Source organism: Panthera leo, chromosome B3 (genome assembly GCF_018350215.1).
Source record: "Panthera leo isolate Ple1 chromosome B3, P.leo_Ple1_pat1.1, whole genome shotgun sequence".
Classification (NCBI taxonomy): Eukaryota; Metazoa; Chordata; class Mammalia; order Carnivora; family Felidae; genus Panthera; species Panthera leo.
This window is the reverse complement of record NC_056684.1, coordinates 112,644,655-112,668,730: the sequence shown is the minus strand read 5'-3', so window position 1 is coordinate 112,668,730 and position 24,076 is coordinate 112,644,655. Positions and strand designations below refer to the sequence as shown.

Below are 24,076 nucleotides of genomic sequence, written 5' to 3'. Positions count from 1 at the left end.
TTATCTTTAAAGTAGTAAGAACTATTATAGGATTTAAAGCAGAGCTGAAATGATCACATTCGCTTTTTCAGAAATATCACTCTGGTAGAAGTGTACAAGACTGAAGGGTGGTAATGAGACCAGTTTGAAGGCAACTGTGAGAAATGGGGTACTGAATTAAGAAAGTGATGAAGAAAAGTTATATTAAAAAAAATATATAGGTTATAGAATTGCTAAAAATTGGCGTCTTTATCTCATATAGCCAAAAGAGTCAAGAAAGAGAAGAGGAGAAGAAAGAAGTAGTAATAGCAACAGTAGCAATAGCAGTAGCAGTAGTAGTAGTAACAATTACAACTTTAACATTTACTGAGCACTTACATGCTGGAGAATATTGCAAACACTTTACCCAGTATTCATTCATTTAGTAATCCTCATTACTACTCTAAATACAGTTCCAAATATGCCTATTTTGTAGATGAGGAAGTAGGTCTTGAAGATAAAATGGAGAAATAAAAAAGAGGCCATATGAACAAAAAGACTGGAAGATAAAAGGTGTGGGAAAAGTACAAATAAGGCTAGTTGAACTAAAGCAGTCAGCTTGTACAAGAGAATAGTGGCTAGAAAGTTTGCTTGGGTCCAACTTAAGGAAGGTCTTAAATAAAGTCCTTAATTCTCAAGACAGTAAGAAAGCCATCAAAGATTTAGAAAAGAGTGATTCATACATAAATATAAATAAGCATTTATTCTTGGCTAGGTACTACATACAGTTATACAGATAGGATTCCTGACCATTAGCCTATCTACCAAAAGGTCCTCAGGGATCTAGAAATTAATGCGTCCAGAGTTATACTCATTCTTTCCCTTTAATCCCCTCATATTCTCTTTAATCCTCCTCTTCTACTCTCAATTTTAATTAATGCCATTATACCTACCCAGTTACCCAAGACAACATAATGGTTAGGAAAACACGCTCCAGAATCAGACTACTTAGGATCTAATCCTTTCCTACTCTCCTTTTAATATTTTTTAATTTTTTTAAATTTATTTTTGAGAGAGAGAGAGAGAGACAGGGTGCGAGCAGGGGAGGGGCACAGAGCCTGAAGCAGGATCCAGGCTCTGAGCTGTCAGCACAGAGTCTGATGCAGAGCTTGAACCCAGGAACTGTGAGATCATGACCTGAGCCTAAGTCAGATGTTTAACAAACTGAGCCACCCAGGTGCCCTGCCTAGTCTCCTTTCAAAAGTCTCAAATACATCCTCGTCCAAATTTCTAGGCCTCCCCAAACTGGTTATATGCCTGCTCTGGAATCCCACAATTCCTATCACATCTCTGATCAAACTAGACTACAGCTATTTGTATCTCTGTCTGCCCCATCAGACTAGAAGCATTTCAAGGTCACACTGACTCATCTCTAGATCCATGATATTGCCCAGCATAGGGGCCAAGCAAACAGGAAGGCTTCAGAATAGGAACCCAAGCAGTGTTGACTCCAGGACAACTATCTTTGAGTTAGTAGGTGGCAAATATCATTAAGATGGAGAATACAGGAGAAGAATTAGATAGAAGAGGACAGAAATTGAAGAGTAATATGGGTTTAGTTTTGGACACATTAATTTCAAGGTGATTGCACTGTCTTATTCACCTAGTAAGGGATATCTAATAAGGAATAAATGCTTATTTCAGTATTTGAACAAATCACTCCTCTGTTCAATACCTCTGATGGCTTTCATATTGCCTACAGAACAGAGTCCCAACTCACAAGGTAAATCCAAACTTTCTAACTATCTTTCACTACTTTTCCTGCATAAACCTTCTAAGTTAGCTTCCTTTTTATGCCTATCCCTTATCTTTTTTCTTCCTGCCCAAGTGCCTTATGAAATAAGAAATAGGATATGCTTCTCCTTTCATCTCCTGCCTTCATGATCTACCTCAACCCCCATTTCCTTTAAGAAACCTTTCTAGACCACCTCAATTAAATAATGATCTCATCAAACAACACTCCAAAAGACTTTGTAATGCTCACAAGTTAATTCATGAGGGCCATGAATGTTTCAAAAGTTATTCCAGAATCAAAGAAACATTATGCTACATCCTACGGTTCTAGCATCAAGATCATAATTCTCAAACAAACTGTGAATACTCCAACTCATATATGTAGTCAATACACATCAATAAAATGTGACAACCCAAAGGAATTATATTCTCCCCCTCCAAAATACACATACACACACAATAAAATGTGGCAGTCCAAAGGAATTAATACTCTCCCTCTCCAAAACACACACACACACACACACACACACACACACACACACACACACACACACGAGAAAGAAAAAGAGAAAGTCCTTTGACAATTGAGAAGCTGGTAAATAACTGAACTAAAGAATTACCTCCTTATATGTAAATAAAAGACCACCTTATGCAGATAATGTAGTTACAAATTCCTGGCCCTTAGAGTATTCCTCTCTTCTCAATCTTCTAGTTGTAAATTATTTTTATTTTTATTTACTTTTTTAACATTTTATTTTATTTTTGAGAGAGAGGGAAGGAATGGAAGCGAGGGGGACAGAGGATATGAAGCGGGCTCTGTGCCAACAACAGTGAGCCTGATGCTGGACTCAAACTCATGAAAGGTGAGATCATGACCTGAGCCAAAGTCAGACGCTTAACTGACTGAACCACCCAGGTGCCCCATAAATTGTTTTTAAAATGCCTCAAAAGCCCACATTTCAAATCCTCATCAGACTCCCAGCTCACACCCCTGCTCATGAAAGAAAAAAGAAAAAAGAAAGAAAAGAAAAAGTTAAAAATCTTTACATAGTCCAAAAAACAAGAAAATGAACTTTCAGGTTGGCAGGCCAAAGCTGTTTCAATGCTAACTTCAAACCAGCAGGGGAAAAAGAGCTTTGCTTACGCGAGTTGGCTATAGGAGAAGGGAGTAAAAGGAAGCTAAATAAGCTTCAAATAATTACAAATCATTAAGATTGGGAGGCCTGAAATAGCCTCAGGGATGGAGGCCCACTGAAAACTCCACACTAAGAGAAACATTTGTGTGACAGCTGGGGAATATGAAGATGGTTGTCTACACTAGTGTCCAGAACTCAAAACAAAAAAAAAAATTTTTTTTTTTCTCAATTCATCCTTCCTCCCCTACTCCCACAAGTAATGCCCTTTGACTAGCAGCTGGGAAGTCTCATTTTAAGTGATCAGCATTCCTCTAACATTCTAAGAAGTTGGACTATTTGTTTCCATAGAAACAGCTTTGTCAGCTAACAGAAGATTCAAGCCAAGAATAGTGAAAAGAACTTACATTATGCAAATTGGAAAGCACTAGTCTACTATCCTCTTAGCTTTTCTTCTCTGTTTTTTCACAGAACTCAAGCTAACTTTCTTACTCTGTAAAACAGAGGACAATGAAGTGTAAAGGTCTGCAGTGTTTTTTAGAGGGAGAGACTGAGAAATGTTAACTCATTAAGATATCTAATTCTGTTTGCAGATGGCTAGGATTTCTTGGTATGAAGTAGTAAAAATGTAAATCCTCCTATATTTACTGGTCATCAATTAAAGTCAATACAAATTACCTGAAATCAGTGAGAAGAAAGAGGTAAACATAACTGATAAGACCCTTTACAGATTATTAATGATAACCTTCTGACCTCTAGGTTAAGGCTCAAACAAAAATGCAATTTATATTTTTCTTTAACTATAACTTCTGGATCAATTTTATTTTTACTTTCTTAATTTTTACTTCTTTTTTAGTTTACTTATTTATTTTTTTAATTTTTTTTCTTAACGTTTATTTATTTTTGAAACAGAGACGCAGCATGAACGGGGGAGGGGCAGAGAGAGAGGGAAACACAGAATCGGAAGCAGGATCCAGGCTCTGAGCCATCAGCCCAGAGCCTGACGTGGGGCTCGAACTCGCGGACCGCGAGATCGTGACCTGAGCTGAAGTCAGACGCTTAACTGAGCCACCCAGGCGCCCCTACTTATTTATTTTGAGAGAGCAAGAGAGAGTGTGCAAGTGGGAAAGGGGCAGAGAGAGGGAGAGAGAGAATTCCAAGCAGGTTCCACTCCTGATGCAAGGCTTGAACTCAAGAACCATAAGATCATGACCTGAGCTGAAGTCGGACACTTAATCGACTGAGCCACCCAGGCACCCCTGAATCAACTTTAAATATTAAGAATAGCTTATGACTCTGAAAGAATGGGAAGTGAAGGATCCAAAAAGATCCAAAGGAATATGACAAGTCAGGAACCACAGTTAATTCAGAGAGGGAAACTTTTATGCTACACTGGACCAAGACAGGAGAGGATCCTGTCCTAATGGAGCTTTCTTTCTGGCAGAGTGATAGGTAATAAGGAGCAAATATATGGTAAGATGACTCCAGGTAAAGAGCTAAAAAGAAAGTGAAACAGTAATATAATAAACAGTGTGATGTTTAGAAGGGGTTGCAACATTAGATAAGATGGCCAGGGAAGGCCTATTTTAGGAGGTGATATTTGCACTGAGACCTGAATGACAAAAAAATGAGTCAGCTGTGGGAAGATCCAGAAATAAAGGGTTCTAAGTTGAGGGAACAGAAAGTACATTTGTACACGAATATCACCAGGAATCTCAATTTCAATATATCCTAAATGACTTCAACTTCTTCCCTACTGCTGTTAGTTATACCACTATCTCCAAGATTTTTATCTTTTTCAAGCCCTATTATCTAGTCAGTTGCCAAGATCAGTGGATTCTACATGGTTTTTAGAATCCACTGAAGGGTGGAAAATGTGCCACCCCAAAATATCCCACTAGAAGATACTGTTCAGAAAATGAAAAGGTATCCTAGAAAGAGGAAGAAATATTTGCAAATTATTTACATCCACTATAAATACTTATAACCCCTCATATCAAATAATCCAAATTTTAAAAATAGTGCAAGAGACTTGACCACTTCACCAAAGAAGATATACAAGTGGCAAAAATGAACATTTGGAGGGGCGCCTGGGTGGCTCAGTTAAGTGTCTGACTCTGGATTTCAGTTCAGGTCATGATCTCGCAGTTTGTGGGTTTGGGCCTCACGTCGGGCTCTGTGCTGACAGCATGGAGCCTGCTTGACATTCTGTCTCTCCCTCTCTCTCTACCTCTTCCCTGTTTGTGCATGCTCTCTCAAAAAACAAAACAAAACAAAAAAAAAAAACAAACAACTTTTTTTAGAAAAAAGAACATTTGGAAAGAAACTCAAAATAATTAAAGACCAATGTATATTCATATACATTGTGTATTCAAAACGATTCACAAACTGACATTATATAAAAAATCCTGCAGAATGAATTAATGGTCCATACACTGTCTTCACAGAGGAGTTTTAGCTATATGTAACACTAAGTAAATACAAATTAAAATTCAAATATATTTGGGCTATTCATGCAAAGTATTAACTCAGAAATTATTACTGACAACTTTCTTTTTTAATCCAGTGAGAAAATTCTCCATTTGCTTACATCAAACACAAAGTTGAAGGTCTTTGGAGACATTTAAGATGGCGAATTCACAGCAGGAATTGGTTAAAAGCCAAACAGTATCAAAGATATCAAATGGTTGGTTACTTGAACTCCCCATTATCACCTTCAACAACTTGGTAATAAAAGATTAAATGAGTCCAAAAGGTTAGGAAAGTTTCTAAAAAAATTATTAGGACAAAAGGTAATTTATAACATTTCTAAAATGACCAGAAATGGATTTTTAAACATGTGGGATAAAATTACTTGCAACATTATGGCTTTTCAGCATATTGCTACCAATCAAGAATATATATGGCCTAGTTGGAGAACAAGAACAGTCTTGATAAGGAACAGAGCCAGTGTAAGAGATAGAAGATAAAGCCAGAGTTGACTCTCAATGCTAAGCTAAACTGTTTGCATTTTCTCCTGTAAGCAATGGGAAACTATGGGTTTCTGAGTTTAAAAAAAAAAAAAAAAAAAAGCAAAAATGGGCTCTTTAGAAAGTTACATCTACACTGTAACAACCAGAGTTGACCAGGGGAGATGTAAGTAGAAGAGCCAACAGAGATAATGTTTTAATACTTGATGCATGGGAGGATAAAGGAAGTAGCAGAAGGAATGAAAAAGGGATAACTTCAAACAACAGTTATTACAAAGGACGATCTGGTAGGATTTGGAGACCAGGAGCCAGATATAATTCTAAAATACTGAGCATGACAATTGAACCCGGGAAAAATTATGGGACCTTAAAATAGAAGAACTCAGAGAATAAGGTTTTTCTCCTTGAGAGGGAGAGGAGGAAGATAGGGAGAACTGGAAAGATGATAAATTCCATTTTACTTTTTTTAAAAGTTTATTTATTTATGAGAGGAGGGGAGGAGGGGCAGAGAGAGAATCCCAAGCAGGCTCCACACTGTCAGCACAGAGCCTGATGTGGGGCTCGATCTCACAAACTGAGATCATGACCTGAGATGAAACCAAGAGTCAGACGTTTAACCGAGTCACCCAGGCACCAGATAAATTCCATTTTAAAAGGGCATTTTTGGCTGGTTGTTAATGCTAGACAGGGAAACCAAAGAGGACAAGCTAGAGATGAAAATTTATAAGTAATTTACATATTCATACCTTACATTTGTAAAGCTTTTCAATTTCCATAATAAATTCAAGTACATTATCTCATTTGAGCTCCAATTTGCCTGAAAGGTAAGCAGGTTGGATATCTACACATTTTCCAGAAGATGTAGAGGCACAACAAGTTAAGTCACAGAGCTACAAGTAACAGAACAGGAACTAAAATCCACATCAGTGAACTCTTGTGTGGATCCACAGTCCATTGTTAGTTACATCTCTATAAGATGATACTAAGCACTGACTACATACTTCATTCAAAACTCACATAATTAAAAAAAAAAAAAAAAAAACAAACAAACAAAACTCACATAATTACACCATTCTTTCACATTTAAAATATGATTGGAGAGAATTCATCTTTTCAACTGACTGCTTCATAAAACAAATTTTAATGCAGTAATTAATTTCGCTTATATGTTAACAGACTACAAGTACCAGACTGTGGTAGCATGACATCTATTGCTCAAAGTTTCTAAACACTCAGCAGAGGAGAGGTCGTCAAGTAGAGAAATGGTAAAAATTCATAGAAACTTCTCTCCTCATTTGAAAACTAAAATTAAGCTACAAACACTTCAGTTTCCTAGTGACATTTAAAAAATGTTATTCTCTACTCTGTATTGCTCCAATTTCAGTATGTGCTGCCAAACTGAGCCACATGTCCTACCGTGACAAACTTTTTAATATTAATTTATAGCTTGAAAAATGAATACCATAAAAATAAGACAGACTTGACAGATTAGTCTTGTCAGATAAATTAGCTGTCCCTGGGTGCAAATTTAAGTACTAAGAATCATAACTGTAATATCCCTAAATATGTTAATAATTAATTACACCAACACATCAATTCTCCTTCCATAATATCTCACACATATACCCTTAGCTTCTCCATTCTCATACCACTACCTTAAATCATATTCACATTATCTCTTTTGTGGGTTATTCTATGAACTTAAGTCACCCCAATCTTGGTCTTTCTAGTTGCCACTCACTTTACACAGTTGACCCTTGAATAACATGGGGGTTAGGAGTCATAAACTACTAACAGCCTACTGTTGACAGGAAACCTTACTGATAATATAAACAGTTGATTACCAAGTATTTTGTATGTCATATGTATTATATACTATATTCTCTAGCTCTAAAGTAAACTAAAGAAAAGAAAGTGTTACTAAGAAAATCATAATAAGATAATACATTTATAGGGCTGTACTGTATTTAAGGAAAAGAAGAAAACCCTCTAAGTAAGTGGACCCATGCAGTTCAAACCTGTGTTGTCCAAGGGTCAACTGTACTAAATAAATTCTCCTGAAGCACACCTATTATCATGAGTGTCCCTTTTCAAAAGTTTTTTTGTTGCCATTCCCTTCTCTTAAGCTACTGTTTACCAAGCGTTTACTGTGTATCATTCAGTCACTGTGCTAAACACCTAGCCTGCATTATTTCATTTTACCCTCACAACCATCTTCTTGCCAAATTTTGTAACTTAGCTTAGTAAAGACATTAAATTGTCCAATGTCAAAAGCTAAATGGCACAGTTGGGCCTCAAACTGAATTTTTTGACTCCAGGGTACTTTAACAACTTCTGGAGAACCCATTTCAAGTTCCTTAGCCTGTCATTCACATGGCTCCCTTGAATTAGTTCTAAAATACCTTTCCCACTCTATTTCTCCCTCCCTTATCTTCCAAAACTACCTGCTATTTCTAATACAAGCCCTGCAATTTCCCACCTCCACAGCTTTTTACATATTATTTCTTACATCCAGGGGGAAAAAAAATCCTCCTGTTCAACTCCTTATCTGTTAAAATTTTCCTCTACCATTAAGAGTCTTATGAAATTTTCCTTATTCCTGCCTGCTCAAATCCACAACCTACACTTCTAGGGTACTTAATCTATGTCCCTGCTGTAGCATTTATTTATATATTTTCTTCTCTCCATAAGTTATATTTTCCTTTTTAAATCCCTAATACATTTCCATGCGTTCTGGTAAAAGAATCAATTTACTCTTTAATGTACACATTCAAATAAATCAGGTAACCTATTAGTTTCTTTCTTGCTTGTTTTATAGTCATCTCCTTCCTGGAGCCCTTCATTCTCTAGCTCTAAGCTGGATATTTTTCTTTTTGCCCAGATTCACTCATCCTTCTCCATCTACTCCAGGTCTAAGAAGGCTGACCTCTACAGACTGCATTACCATGTTTTCTTATCTTCTGGCTTCCAGTGGGCTCAGCTAGGGCGAAGTACCCATTGGGAGGGAGGAGAGAGGATTGGGTTCTTTATACCCTCACCTTTCTCCTGTGATATGGCAGGGGTTATGTTCCTCTAAGGCCACAGTTCCCACTAGGTGGCTCCTCGACTTACAGTAGCAGCTCTAGTAAATTCCTGTAACTACTCCCTAAGCTTAGTAGGCAGCCGGCTGTTGCTAACGCTGGGATACTTCTTGGTTCCCTTAATTCACCCCACATCTTTTAAATAGTCCCTTCATTAAAACTCTCTTCCATTACTCAGGTTGATTTTGTCATCTGTTTTCTGCATGGGATCTGACAAAAACATGCTCCAATCTGAATTTATTCTCTAAGTCATCTTCATTCATGTATCCATATTCTAAGAAATTTTCCTCACCTCTCTCCTCTTTCTTCATCTACTCCCTTCTCCTTGAGAGACTTCCAAAAGCTTCCTAAGAAAGGGCACGTGGGGGTAAATTTTTTAAGACCTTGATTTACTTGGTACTAGAGCAGATTAAATCTTCTTTGTGTTATTCTTTTGCATCCTTGCACCCAATCTTAATTCCTCACAGCTTTTTATGACTTCTGAGTCTGCTTTTTGTTGTTCTCTGCAAGGAAACATTTATAGTGAGTGACCCTTTTCTTCCAACAAGTAGGAAGAAAAACAAGTAGTATAAATATGTAAAAATATTTACCTTGGTAAAAAGTTCCTGTGTGAGTAACCAATCATCTTCAGTGTTGGAAACATAGGAAAACAGACATTGTATACTGCTGACTCTATAAGCCAGTACAATATTATGAAGAACAATTTTGCAAAGTCTACCAAAAATTTTAAATAAACCAGGAGCACCTGGGTGGCTCAGCTGGTTAAGTGTTCAACTTCGGCTTGGGTCAGGATTTCACAGTTCGTGGGTTTGAGCCCCAAATCCAGCTTTGTGCTGATAGCTCAGAGCGTGGAGCCTGCTTTGGATTCTGTGTCTCCCTCTCTCTCTCTCTCTCTGCCCCTCCCCCACTCATGCTCTGTCTCTCAAAATTGAATGTACGTTAAAAAAAATTTTTTTTTAATTTTTAAATAATCCTATGATCTATTAATACTTTTTCTAGAAATTCATCCTATAAAGTATGTTTGGAATAATCTGGGTATGTTAATCTATGTTTTCAACTATAAATATAATAAAACCTAAATATAGATCAAGTATTTCCAATGAAAATTTATCATTCTATAAATTTTTCTAAATGTTTATTTCTGAGAGACAGGGTGTAAGCAAGGGAGGGGCAGAGAGAGAGGAGACACAGAATCCAAAGCAGGCTCCAGGCACTGAGCTGTCAGCACAGAGCCTGATGTAGGGCTCGAACCCACAAACTGTGAGATCATGACCTGAGCCAAAGTCAGATGTTTAACCAACTGAGCCACCAGGCACCCCTGAAAATTTATCATTCTAATCGAGATGTGCCATCAGTGTAAAATACACACTGAATTTCAAAGACTCCATATGGAAAAAAAATGGATGTAAAACATCTCATTATTTTTAATATATGTGGAAATGGTAATATTTTATACATTATGTTAAATAAAATATATTATTATATTGCCACTAATTGTTCCTTTTAAAATTTTTTTTTTAATTAAAAAAAAATTTAATGTGGCTGCTAGAGATTGAAGCTCTGTATGAACTGACATGGAACAAAAGCAAGTGAATAAAGATAGCTTCAGAATGGTGTTTACATTTCATACCATTTTTACAAATGCACATAAAAGATGTTTATGTGGGCACGTGAGTGGCTCAGTCAGTTGGGCATCTGACTCTTGATTTCGGTTCAGGTCATGATCTGGTTCAGGAGTTTGAGCCCCGCATCAGGCTCCATGCTGACAGTGCAGAGCCTGCTTGGGATTCTCTCTCTCTCCCTCTCTCTCTGCCCCTCCCACACACTCTCTCAAAACAAATAAATAAAAACTTACAAGAAAAAATAAAAGATGTTTATAAAGTTATTAACAAAAAATATAGAAGAATATACACAATACCGTTTTCACTTAATATCTCTGAAAAGTAAAGATAACAGACCTCTCAGGTTTTACTTTCTACTTGTACTTCTGTACTATTTGGATAACTTACAAAATGCTGACCAAAATAAATGTGTTACTTTTATAATTTGGAGGAAAAACACAAAGATATTACCTTTTTGAAAGAAAAAAAAAAACTACAGAAACTTTTAATTACAACTACTTTCTTGAAGTCTATAAAAGTTTACAGCACCAACAAAGCCCTTTCAAGAGTTCTGGAATCTTTTCACAAAAAGAAGTAATAAAAATATTATCCCAAAGGCCCTAAACAATTTCATAAACAATAAAATAAGAATTCCTAAAAGAAAAAAATTCCTAAATAAAGAACTTAAACCATCAATACGAGCAAGACTCATACTCAGAACTGCCTCTACCACACAGTAATGACTATATAACATCTTTACCTAAAAATGAGAGGAAACCATAAGAATAAGAGCAATAAGGGGTACCTCAGTGGCTTGGACAGTTAAGTGTCTGGCTCTTGGTTTCCACTCAAGTTATGATCTCGAGGTTTGTGAGATTGAGCCCCACATTGGGCTCTGCATGCAGAGCCTGCTTGGGATTCTCTCTCTTCCTCTCTCTCTCTCTCTCAAAATAGATAAACATTTAACATCAATAACAACAAAAAGAGTAAGAGCAATAATAAGAAAAACTTCCAAATGGGACCACCTACACTTTAAAATACAGAAGTCAGGTTCACAATTTTGATAGCACTGATTCTTTCATCATGTTAATAATGCACAATGACAAACTCTTAAAGAATCCCAATTAATCAAACTCTCATGACTATTCCTTTGCTTTCTAGATACATTATTTCTATACCTATCCCATATAGATTTTCTCCATTCCCTTTAATCTTGAGTGTCAATCCTTTAGTCAACTGCCTTCCCCGGAACACATGTATCACAAGTTTCAGGTCTGTAAAAATGCATTGTAAGAGACTCCAACTTTTGACCTCAAGTGATTTATAGCTTACAAGAAAATAATACACTCTAAAGGTCAGCAAATTAGTAGATGATTACCTAGACCTACATGGCTCATTGGTATGCAATTCAACAACTGGCCATAAAAAAAAAAGAGAATAGTTTGCCCTGTCATTAAAGAACTACCAAATAACCATTTCTGAGCTATTAGGACAAGAATATTAAGCAAAATTGGGGCACCTGGGTGGCTCTGGTTAAGCAGTCCACCTCTGGATTTCAGCTCAGGTCATGATCTCACAGTTTGTGGGATCGAGCCCCATGTCAAGCTTCTTGCTAACAGCACAGAGCCTGTTTTGGATCCTCTGTCTCCCTCTCTCTGCCCTTCCCTAGCTCACATGCACGCTTTTTCTCTCTCTCTCAAAATAAATAAATAAACTTAAAAAAACAAAAACAAACTTAAAAAAAGGATATTAAGCAAAATTAGTAACAACTATTCCTATCTACTGCTATCTACAAATCTGACTAAAGAAGGAACACAGTATTTTTCAGGACCAGAACTAGGGTTATATCAACAGAATAGGAAAGAAGAATCTAAGACAAAAGACTGATGAGGATACAAATGTCACCAAGTTTAGAATCCACTGAACTTTTAGTACTATAGTACTGCAAATTCTGATTTTGACCAGATAGTATTAGAAGGCAAGAAACATAAGGGAAATACTATGCAACATGAGTAATAACAACAAAAGGTTAATTTTAAAGATTACTGTACTGCAAATTCTGCAGTTAAAAACAGTTATTTATAAAGTACACTTTTATCCAACAACGTAAGTACCCACTTGGCATAAAAGCTTGAATAGTTGCTGGCAAGAAAAAGACTGCTAAGGCAGTCTCCTTATCCTTAAGAAACTTAAAATCTAGTATGATAATCAGATAAGCAAATAAACAAAACCCTATACAACTGCAATGTTACTTAGTAAGTGCTATACTACAATGGCAGAAAATCCTATAAGAATTACTTGCAGAAGAAGAGCATTCTAAGAAAAATCTGTATAAATGGGAAAGAATAGAAGAGACAGGTATGAAAGGCATCCATTACACAAGGAAAAAAGTAAACAAAATATTAACACAAGCACGTTGATATTTGTAAAATTAAACAAATGCTTTATCTAAATAGAAGACTTTAAATCGTGGTAATGAAACTCAATTCTGTGAATGCCTATTTAAAAGTGTACAGTAAAAACAACCTAGGGGAAAACACCCTAGAGTAATGCTTCAGTCAATAAGAGAAACTGATAAAATTGAGTAAAACTTACCTCACTACATATGTGAGTTGTTTATATATAAGGTAACAATTATTTCCCCCACTGATTTGCACTATTAATTCAGAGATGAAAAGAACTTTACTTCAACACACAATTACAATTTTTCATCACCGACTCAGTCTATAACAACCAATTCACACAATTCCTATAAAATTGCTTAATCAAATTAAGCAATTAATTAATTAAGCAATTGTTAATCACATGATCCACTAAAAGTATTTATTAAAATGTAATGCAGTTCATTGCTATTCCATGTGAATGTCACAGGTTTATAATCTCTTATCTAACATTTATAAAGTGCTTAATAAAGGCACTATGCTACTCATTCTTGATACAGCAGCTCAGTTAATCCTCAAAATAAAGCTCTGAAGTGTATTACACTATGCCACCCCAAAATGTGACACTTTAGCATAAGGATTTTTTGAGCTAAAGGCAATTAAGAAACAGCAGGGGTGGCTGGGTGGCTGAGTTGGCTGAATGACTGACTCTTGATTTTGGCTCAGGTCATGATTTCATGGTCAGGACTCTTGCCAGCTTCATGCTGGGCATAGAGTCTGCTTAGGATTCTCTCTCCGTGTGTCCTGGGATAAGCCGGCCCTGGACACAGCACAGTGAGACCCTCCCCAAGAAGATCATAGTGGGTCAAAAACGTGGGGGTCTCTGATGTGTGGGGTTTTGAAACACAGCCACTCCTTAGATAAAACTCTGGAGAGAGGCACCACCTTGTAGGTGGACAGCTCAGATACAGACAGGGGGAAGGCGAGAAGCTGATTTGGGGGCGGTGGGGGCGACACGGGAGGGATGACTGGTCACTCATCTGTTAGGGGATGAACTTCCGACTCTGGAGACTAGAAAACAGGTGAAGCCATTTTCACCATTAGCCCACCAACACTGATTGACTCCAGTGAGCTACAGAGCACCACCAAGTGGAGAAAGGAGCTGTTATACCAAGCCCTGCCCCACTGAGCCCTCCAGGCACATCTTCACTAGAGCAAGTTGGCCTGAAAACAAGAGCAGCAGGCCCCTCCCCAAGAAGACCAGCACAAATTCCTATGAGGAGCTTAGTCAACTGATCATAGACTGCTGCAAAGTTTCAGCTCTAGGGGAAACTGGATCTAGCTTCATCTGGGTTGATTTGTTTGCTTGTTAATTATTGTTGTTGTTTTTCTTCTCTTTTGTTTCTTGCATACAAAAGCAAAATCTATTATTTTATTTGATTAGTCTTAATTTTTTTCTCTTCTATCAAGCTTCTCTTTTTAAAAAAATGTTTACTTTCAGAGAGAGAGTGTGCATGCACAAGCCAATGAAGGGCAGAGAGAGAGGGAGAAAGAGAATCCCAAACAGGCTCTGTGTTGTCAGCACAGTGCCCAAAATGGGGCTTTATCCCATGAACTGCAAGACCATGACCCGACCCAAAACCAAGAGTTAGATGCTCAACTGACTGAACCACCCAGGTGCCCCTCTATCAAGCTTCTCTTAACAAGCAGACCAAAACACAACTTCCTTTATTTGATTTTTAAATTTTTAGTTCATTCTATTACTATTATTTTTTTCTTCCTCCAAAATGCCAAGACAGAGGAATTCACCTCAAAAAAACAAACAAAACACAGGAGAAACGACAGCCAGGGATTTAGTCAATGAAGATACAAGTAAGATCTCTGAACTGGAATTTAAAACAACGATTATAAGGACACTAGCTGGGCTTGGAAAAAGCATAGAAGATACCAGAGAATCCCTTTCTACAGAGATAAGAGAACTAAAATCTAGTTGGGCCGAAATTAAAAATGTTTAACCGAGATGCAAACCCATATGGCAGCCATAAAAACAAGGATGAATGAGGCAGAGGAGCAAATTAGTAATACTAAAGATAAAATTACAGAAAATAATGAAGCTGAAAAGAGGGAAACACAGGTCAGGGATCATGAAGGCAGACTTAGGGAACTCAGTGACTTATCAAAACATAATAATATTTGTATCATAGGAGTCCCAGAAGATAAAGGGAGAGAAAAAGGGGCAGAAGGTTATATGAGCAAATTATAGCTGATAACTTTCCTAATCTGAGTAAGGACATGGACATCAAATCCAAGAAGCACAGAGAACTCCCATTAGATTCAACAAAAACCGACCATCACCAAGGCATATCAGTTAAATTCACAAAATACAAAGACAAGGAAAGAATCTTGAAAGCAGCAAGGGAAAAAGTCCTTAACCTACAAGGGAAGACAGTCCACAGAAACTTGGCAGGCCAGAAAGCAGTGGCAAGATATGTTCAACATGAACATGAAAAATATGCTGCCAAGAATACTCTATTCAGCAAGGCTGTCATTCAAAATAGAAGGACAAATAAAGAGTTTCCCAGACAAAAACTAAAGGAGTTGCCCTACAAGAAGTTTTGTTTTTTTTTTTAACCCAAGTTAGTTAACATATAGTATAATAATGGTTTTAGGAGTAGAATTTGGTGATTGATCACTTACACACAATATCCAGTGCTCATCCCAACAAGTGCCACCATTAATGCCCATCACTCATTTAGCCCATCCTCCTACCCAACACCCCTCCAGCAACCCTGAGTTTGTTCTCTATACTTAAGAGTCTCTTCCCTGGGCGTTATATGTAAGTGAAGAATCAGTGGGTTCTATTCCTGAAACCAATACTACACTGTATGTTAACTAACTTGAATTTAAATAAATAAATAAATAAATAAGCAAGCAAGCAAGGGAGAAAAAAAAAAAGGTCTCTTCCAGTTTGCCTCCCTCGCTGTTTTTGGCTTATTTTTCCTCCCCTTCCCCTATGTATGTTTGTTTTGTTTCTTCAAGTGCTACAACAAATTTTGAAGGGGACTCTTTGAGTGGAGGTGGGGAGAAAAAAAGACCAAAAGCAACAAAGACTAAAAAGGACCAGAGAACATAACCAGAAACACCAACTGTACAGGTAACACAAGGGTACTAAATTCGTATCTTTCAATAATTACTCTGAATGTAAATGGACTAAATGCTCCAAAAAAAAAAAAAAAGACATACGGGGGTGGGACGGCACCCAGGTAGCTCAGTTGGTTGAGTGTCTGACTTTGGCTCAGGTTATGATCTCATGGTTCCGGAGTTCGAGCCCGCATCAGGCTCTCTGTTGTCAGCTCAGAGCCCGCTTTGGATCCTGTATCCCCCTCTCTGCCTGCACCTCCCCCACTCATACATGTGCACTCTCTCTCTCTCTGTCTCAAAAATAAATAAATATTTTTAAAAACCATACAGTATCCGAATGGATTTTAAAAAAAGATCCATCTATATGCTGCCTACAAGAGACTTATTTCATTTTATTTCAAGTTTACTTATTTGAGAGAGAGAGAGAAAGCACACACGTGCCAGTGGAGGAGGGGCGGAGAGACAGAATTCCACGCAGCCTCCAAACTGTCAGCACAGAGCCTGATGCGGAGCTCAAACTCACAAACTATGAGATCATGACTCGAGCTGAATTCGGATGCTTAATTGACTGAACCACCCAGGCACCTTGCAACTCATTTTAGACCAAAAGACATCTGCAGATCGAAAGTGAGAGGATGGAAAACCATCTATCATGTTAATGGACATCAAAAGCAAGCTGGAGTAGCCATACTTATATCAGACAAACTAGATTTTAAAACAAAGCCTGTAACAAGAGATGAAGAAGGGCCTTATAATTAAGGGGTCTATCCATCAGGAAGATTTAACAATTATAAACATTATGCCCACAACTTGGCAGCATGCAAATATATAAATCAGTTAATAACAAACAAAAAGAAACTCACTGATACTAATACAAAAATAATAGGGGACTTTAACACCCTACTTACAGCAATGTACAGATCACCTAAGCAGAAAATCAACAAGGAAACAAATGGCTTTGAATTACACACTGGACCAGATGGACTTAACAGATATGTTCATAACATTTCATCCTAAAGCAGAATACACATTCTTTTCAAGTGCACATGGAACATTCTCATATACTCATATCATCATATACTGAGTCACAAATCAGTCCTCGACAAGTACAAAAAGACTGAGATCATACCGTGCATATTTTCAGACTACAACACTATGAAACTTAAAGTCAACCACAAGAAAAATTTGGAAAGCTCACATACATGAAGGTTTTGAACATCCCATTAAAGAATAATGTGTTAACCAGAAAAGTAAAGAAAAAATAAAACAATACAAAGAAGCAAATGAAAATGAAAACATGCCAATCTAAAACTTCTGGGATGCAGCAAAGCCAGTCCTAAAAGGGAAGTATACTGCAATTCAGGCCTATCTTAAGAAGTAAAAAAGGTCCCCAAAACACAACCTAACCTTATACCTAAAGAAGCCAGAAAAGGAACAGCAAATAAGACCTAAAGCCAGGAGAAGGGAAATAATAAAGTTTAGAGCAGAAATAAATGATATAGAAACAAACAAAAATCCAGTAGAACAGATCAACGAAACTAAGAGCGGGTTCTTTAAAAGAACTAACAAAACTGATAAACCCCTAGCCAGATTTAACAAAAAGAAAAGGCACAAATAAATAAAATCACAAATGAAAGAGGAGAGATCAGAACCAACACCACAGAAATACACGCAATTATAAAAGAATACCATGAAAAATTATATGCCAACAAACTGGGCAATCTGAAGAAATGGAAAAATTCCTAGAAACTCACAAATTACCAAAACTGAAACAAGAAGAAATAGAAATTTTGAACAGACCCATAACCAGCAAAGAAACGTAATTAGTAATCAAAAATCTCAGAACAAACAAAAGTTCTGGGCTAGATGGCTTCCCAGGGGAATTCTACCAGACATTTAAAGAAGAATACCTATTCTTCTCAAACTGTTCCAAAAAACAGAAATAGAAGGAAAACTTCCAAACTCATTCTACAAAGCCAGCATTACCTTAATTCCAAAACCAGACAAAGACCCCACTAAAGAGAATTACAGGCCAATATCCCTGATGAACATGGATGCAAAAATTCTCAACAAGCTATTAGCAAACTGAATTCAACAGTACATTAAAACAATTATTCACCATGATCAAGTGGGATTTATTCCTGGGCTGGAGAACTGTTTCAATATTCATTCATCAATCAACGTGATACACCACATTAATAAAAGAAAGGATAAGAACTATATGATCATGTGAAAAGATGCAGAAAAAACAATTGACAAAATACAGCATCCGTTCTTGACAAAAACACTCAACAAAGTAGGGATGGATGGAACATACCTCAACATCACAAAGGCCATGTATGAAAGGCCCCCAGCTAATATCGTCCTCAATGGGGAAAAACAGAGAACCTTTCCCCTATGGTCAGGAACAAGACAAAAATGTCCACTCTCAACATTAATATTTAACATAGTACTGAAAGTCTTAACTTCAGCAATCAGACAACAAAAATAAAAGGCATCCAAATTGGCGAGGAAGAAGTCAAATTTTCACTATTTGTCAACGACATGATACTCCACGTAGAAAACCAGAAGACTCCACCAAAAATCTGCTAGAACTAATACATGAATTCAGCAAAGTCTCAGGATATAAAACCAACATGAAGAAATCTGTTGCACTGCTATCCATCAGTAACAAAGCAGCAGAAAAAGAAATCAAGTAATCGATCCCATTTGCAATTGCACCAAAAACAATAAGATACCTAGGAATAAACCTAACTAAAGAGGTAAAAGATCTATACTCTGAAAACTATAAAATACTTATGAAAGAAGTTTAAGAGAACATAAAGAAATGGAAAAGCATTCCATGCTCATGAACTGGAAGGACACTGTTAAAGTATCTATACCACCCAAAGCAATCTACATATTTAACGCAATTCCTTTCAAAATAGCACCATCGTTTTTTGCAGAGCGAGACCAACAATCCTAAAATTTGTATGGAACCACAAAAGGCCCCAAATAGTCAAAGCAATCCTGAAACAGAAAAACAAAACTGGAGGCATCTTGATTCCAGATTTCAAGCTATATTACACAGCTGTAATCAGCAAGACAGTATGGCAATGGCACAAAAACAGATTAATGGAACATAACAGAAAACCCAGATATGGACCCACAACTGTATGGTCAACTAATCTTCAACAAAGCAGGAAAGAATACCCCACGGAAAAAAGACAGTCTCTTCAACAAATGGTATGGGAAAACTGGATGGCAACATGCAGAAGAATGAAACTGGGCCACTTTCTTACCATACACAAAAATAAATTCAAAATGGATGTGAGACAGGAAACCATCAAAACCCATCAAAACCCTGGATGAGGAGAACACAGGCAGCAACCTCTTTGACCTCGGCCAGAGCAACTTCTTACTCGACATGAAGGCAAGGGAAACAAAAGCAAACAAACCATTGGGACTTCATCAAGATAAAAAGCTTCTGACATCCACCAAAAAACTGCTAGAACTGATCCATGAATTAGGCAAAGTTGCAGGATATAAAATCAATGCACAGATACCGGTTGCATTCCTATTCACCAACAATGAAGCAACAGAAAGAGAAATCAAGGAATCGATCCCATTTACAATTGCAACAAAACACATAAAATACCTAGAAATAAAATCAACCAAAGAGGCGAAAAATCTATACACTGAAAACTATAGAAAGCTTATGAAAGAAATTGAAGAAGACACAAAAAAATGGAAAAAGATTCCACGCTCCTGGACAGGAAGAACAAATATTGTTAAAATGTCGATACTACCCAAAGCAATCTACATATTCAATGCAATCCCTATCAAAATAACGCCAGCATTCTTCACAGAGCTAGAACAAACAATCCTAAAATTTGTATGGAACCAGAAAAGACCCCGAACAGCCAAAGCAATCTTGAAAAATAAAACCAAAGCAGGAGGCATCACAATCCCGGACTTCAAGCTACACTACAAAGCTGTAATACCAAGACAGTATGCTACTGGCACAAAAACAGACACTCAGATCGATGGAACAGAATAGAGAACCCAGAAATGGACCCACAAATGTATGGCCAACTAATCTTTGACAAATCAGGAAAGACTATCCAATGGAATAAAAGGCAGTCTCTTCAGCAAGTTAGTGCTGGGAAAACTGGACAGCGACATGCAGAAGAAAGAACCTGGACCACTTTCTTACACCATACACAAAAATAAACTCAAAATGGATGAAAGACCTAAATGTAAGACAGGAAGCCATTAAAATCCTCGAGAAAGCAGGCAAAAACCTCTCTGATCTTGGCCGTAGCAACTTCTTACTTAACACATCTCTGGAGGCAAGGGAAACAAATGCAAAAATGAACTACTGGGACCTAATCAAAATAAAAAGCTTCTGGGGGCGCCTGGGTGGCGCAGCCGGTTAAGCGTCCGACTTCAGCCAGGTCACGATCTCGCGGTCCGTGAGTTCGAGCCCCGCGTCAGGCTCTGGGCTGATGGCTCGGAGCCTGGAGCCTGTTTCCGATTCTGTGTCTCCCTCTCTCTCTGCCCCTCCCCTGTTCATGCTCGCTCTCTCTGTCCCCAAAAAAAAAAAAAAAAAACCCCGAAAAAATAAAAAGCTTCTGCACAGCGAAGGAAACAATCAGCAAAGCTAAAAGGCAATTGACACAATGGGAGAAGATATTTGAAAAGGACATATCAAATAAAGCGTTAGTATACAAAATCTATAAAGAACTTACCAAACTCAACACCCAAAAAACAAATAACCCAGTGAAGAAATGGGCAAAAGACACGAATAGACACTTCTCCAAAGAAGACATCCAGATGGCCAACACATGAAAAAATGCTCAACGTCACTCATCATCAGGGAAATACAAATCAAAACCACAATGAGATACCACCTCACACCTGTCAGAATGCCTAACATTAACAACTCAGGCAACAACAGATGTTGTGGAGGATGCAGAGAAAGAAGATCTCTTTTGCATTGCTGCTAGGAATGCAAGCTAGTGCAGCCACTATGGAAAACAGTGTGGAGGTTCCTCAAAAAATTAAAAATAGAACTACCCTACAACCCAACAAGTGCACTACTAGGTATTTATCCAATGGATACAGGTGTGTTGTTTCGAAGGGACATATGCACTCCGATGTTTATAGCAGTACTATCAACAATAGCCAAGGTATGGAAAGAGCCCAAATGTCCATCAATGGATGAATAGATAAAGAAGATGTGGTACATGTACATATATATACAATGGAGTATTACTCGGCAATCAAAAAGAATGAAATCTTGCCATTTGCAACTGCATGGATGTAACTGGAGGGTATTATGCTAAGCGAAATTAGAGAAAGACAAATATCATAACTTCACTCATATGAGGACTTTAAGAGACAAAACAGATGAACATAAGGGAAGAGAAATAAAAATAATATAAAAACAGGGAGGAGGACAAAACATAAGAGACTCTTAAATATGGAGAACAAACAGAGGGTTACTGGAGGGGTTGTGGGAGGGGGGATGGGCTAAAGGGGCATTAAGGAATCTACTCCTGAAATCACTGTTGCACTATAGGCTAATTTGGATGTAAATTAAAAAAAAAAAAAAAAAAAAAAAGCTTCTGATAGTGAAGGAAACAATCAACAAAACTAAAAGGCAGCCTACAGAATGGGAGAAGACATTTGCAAATAACATACCTGGTCAAGGGTTAGTATGCAAAATCTATAAAGAACTTATCAAACTCAATTACTCCCCCCCAAAATAATAATCCAATGAATAGGCAAAAGACATGAACACTTTTCCAAAGAATACAGATGGCTAACAGACATATGAAAAGACGCTCAACATCATTCATCATCAGGGAAATACAAATTAAAACCATGATGAGATACCACCTCACACCTGTCAGAATGGCTAAAATTAACAACACGAGAAACAACAGGTGCTGGCAAGGATGCAGAGAAAGGGGAACAATCTTGCACTGTTGGTAGGAATGTAAACTGGTGTGGCCACTCCGGAGAACAGTATGGAGGTTCCTCAAAAAGCTAAAAATAGAACTACCCTTTAATCCAGCAATTCCACTATTAGGTATTTACTCAAAGGATACAAAAATACAGACTCAAAGGGGTACATGCACCCCAATATTTATAACAGCATTATCAACAATAGCCAAACTATAGACAGAGCCCAAATATACATCAACTGATGAAGAGATAATGTGGAATATATATACAATGGATATTACTCAGCCATCAAAAAGAATGAAATCTTGCCATTTGCAATGACGTAGATGGAGCTAGAATGTATTATGCTAAGTGAACTAAGTCAATCAGAGAAAGACAAATACCATATGATCTCACTCATGCGAAATTTAAGAAACAACAAATCAACATATGGGAAAGGGGGAAGAAAACAGAGAGAAACAAACCACAAGAGACTTTTAATGATAGAGCACCATGGGTTGATGGAGGGAAAGTGGGTGGGAGATGGGCTAGATGGGTACTAAGGACAGCACTTGTTGTGATGAGCACTGGGTGTTGTATGTAAGTGATGAATCACTGAATTCTATTCCTGAAACCAATATCGCACTATATGTTAACAAAATTTAAATTAATTGGCCCCTGGGTGGCTCAGTCAGTTAAGCAGCCGACTCTGGAATTCGGCTCAGGTCATGATCTCACAGTTCTTGAGTTTGAGCCCCACTTTGGGCTCTACACTGTCAGTGTAGAGCCTGCCTGGGACTCTCTCTCTCCTCTCTGCTCCTCTCCCATTCTCTCTCCCTCTCTCTAAGTAAATAAATAAACAAACAAAAAAAAAGTTCTCTCTTCCTCTCCCTCTGCCCCTCCCCCACTCACACGCTTTCTCAAAAAACAAAAAATTGGGGTGCTTGGGTGGCTCAGTTGGTTAAGTGTCAGACTCTTGATTTTGGCTCAGGTCAAGATCTCTTGGTTGTGAGATCAAGCCCACAGGCTCTATGCTGGGTGTGGAGCTGCTTAAGAGTCTCTCTCAGCCCCTCTCCCCAGCTCCTCTGTGCCAGTTCTCTTTAAAAAAAAAAAAAAAAATAAGGAAAAAAAGACAGTACACACAGGGGGAAAAAAATTCAATGCCCTCCCCTTATCTGGTTAAAAAGCAGGCAGAGGGGTGCCTGGGTGCCTGGGTGCCTCGGTCGGTTAAGCGTCCAACTTCGGCTCAGGTCATGATCTCACAGTCCGTGAGTTCGAGCCCCGCGTCGGGCTCTGTGCTGACAGCTCAGAGCCTGGAGCCTGCTTCAGATTCTGTGTCTCCCTCTCTCTCTGCCCCTCCCCTGTTCATGCTCTGTCTCTGTCTCAAAAATAAATAAACGTTTAAAAATAAAAATAAAAAGCAGGCAGAAACTTCCCTTTGTAAAGGTACAAGGAAGAGGACTCAATCCTGGGAAGTTACTCTCATCAATGGAGAAGGCACCAACTTCAATCTGTATAACAAACCTTACTAAAATAAACTTTATCTTCCATTAGTTTTCCCCACATACTTACCTTCCCACAATTTATATTCCTTAAAGGCCTAAACCTCTTTTCCTCTGTCTTGTCACTTTTCCACAATTTATTGCTCAGCCTCACTGTTTCTTTGGGACTTCAATTCTTTTCTATGAGGATCTCCATATGCACAGTTAGTAATAAGCCACTTTTCCTGTTAATCTGTCTTTTGTCACAGTGAACCTAAGAGGATAGAAAAAGGTTTGTCCTCCCCTACCACCCTCTGAATTGGGCACTGATACAATTCCATTCTGCAAATAAGGAGTCAGACTTTGATAAGTTAACATACCCAGAGTCACACACAAGACAAGAAGGTATCGCAGCATAACTCTGACTCTATAGCCTGAGTACTTAATCTATGCAAGGACTGTAACTACACTGTAATGCCTTTACACAGTAAAGGCCCTTGGAAAAGCAAGAAAAAGCCATTAGCAAATTTATCTGTTTATATCTTTATAGAAAGTTAATCAAGACTATGTGAAAGTTAGACACCGCCATTAAATACATTTATGGCCA

At 37.7% G+C, this 24,076-nt stretch overlaps 1 protein-coding gene across 5 annotated transcripts in view; it reads right to left on the bottom strand.

Annotated features, from left to right (window-relative positions):
• Positions 1 to 24,076, bottom strand: part of PALS1 (protein associated with LIN7 1, MAGUK family member) — a 99,925-nt gene that overhangs the window by 66,202 nt on the left and 9,647 nt on the right. Inside the window, exon 1 of one of the 5 annotated variants that reach the window (XM_042943553.1) lies at positions 23,561 to 23,726. The exons of the other annotated variants lie outside the window; for them this stretch is intronic. The gene's annotated coding sequence lies outside the window, so the exon portion shown is untranslated. Of the gene's footprint in view, positions 1 to 23,560; positions 23,727 to 24,076 lie in introns of those variants that run through there. 5 annotated transcript variants of the gene reach the window in all.